Source organism: Penaeus monodon, chromosome 24, assembly GCF_015228065.2.
Source record: "Penaeus monodon isolate SGIC_2016 chromosome 24, NSTDA_Pmon_1, whole genome shotgun sequence".
NCBI lineage: Eukaryota > Metazoa > Arthropoda > Malacostraca > Decapoda > Penaeidae > Penaeus > Penaeus monodon.
Window position 1 is genome coordinate 11,811,275 of NC_051409.1, and position 669 is coordinate 11,811,943.

Sequence of the window (669 nt, forward strand, 5' to 3'; positions counted from 1 at the left end):
ATCCGTCACGCACGTTTGTATAATCAATAATTCTCTTTACACTCTTTCTTTATCTATCACTTATTTTTATCTACTCCTTATTCTATTTACTTCTCTTTACCTTTCCTTTGTCTAACCAATCGTCCTCTTTACGAATTTTCTACCAACCACCAATTTCTTCCCAATCGTTTGCTCTCCTCCCTCTTTCCTCATATTTAGTCTACCACCAAGTTTCCTCTCTAACCAATTGTTCTATTCGCCCATAACTTTTTCTTTCTTTTTTTTATCTGCCACCAATCTGTGTTAATCATCTTTTCACAATCAGCGAGGAAGTAATTTTCTCCTTTTCTCTGCGTTGCGGCGGGATCGCGGCGGCCATTGTTGTGGGATGTGCGTGCTCCATTAACATAAATTATGTACGGCTTTGGAGTATTGATTTCTTTACTGGAGAAAATCAGCAGCAACTGTGCAAAGAAGCAAATGATCCATCTTTTTTATTCATTATTATTTTTCTAATGTGTTGGTGATACTAATAACTTTCCTAAAATTATGGCGGCGGTAATAGTAAAGAGAGATTACGAAACAACTCGTCATTAAGCCAGTAATAATAAGATTCACCTAACAATGGAAATGGCGGAGAGAAAAAGTACAAACGGAAATACGTACCATTTTCCAAATAAATGATACATG

General features: G+C 36.3%; 1 protein-coding gene across 1 annotated transcript in view; it reads right to left on the reverse strand.

Annotated features, from left to right (window-relative positions):
• Window positions 1-669, reverse strand: part of LOC119588856 (band 4.1-like protein 4) — a gene marked incomplete at its 5' end in the record, with an annotated part of 128,141 nt that overhangs the window by 47,874 nt on the left and 79,598 nt on the right.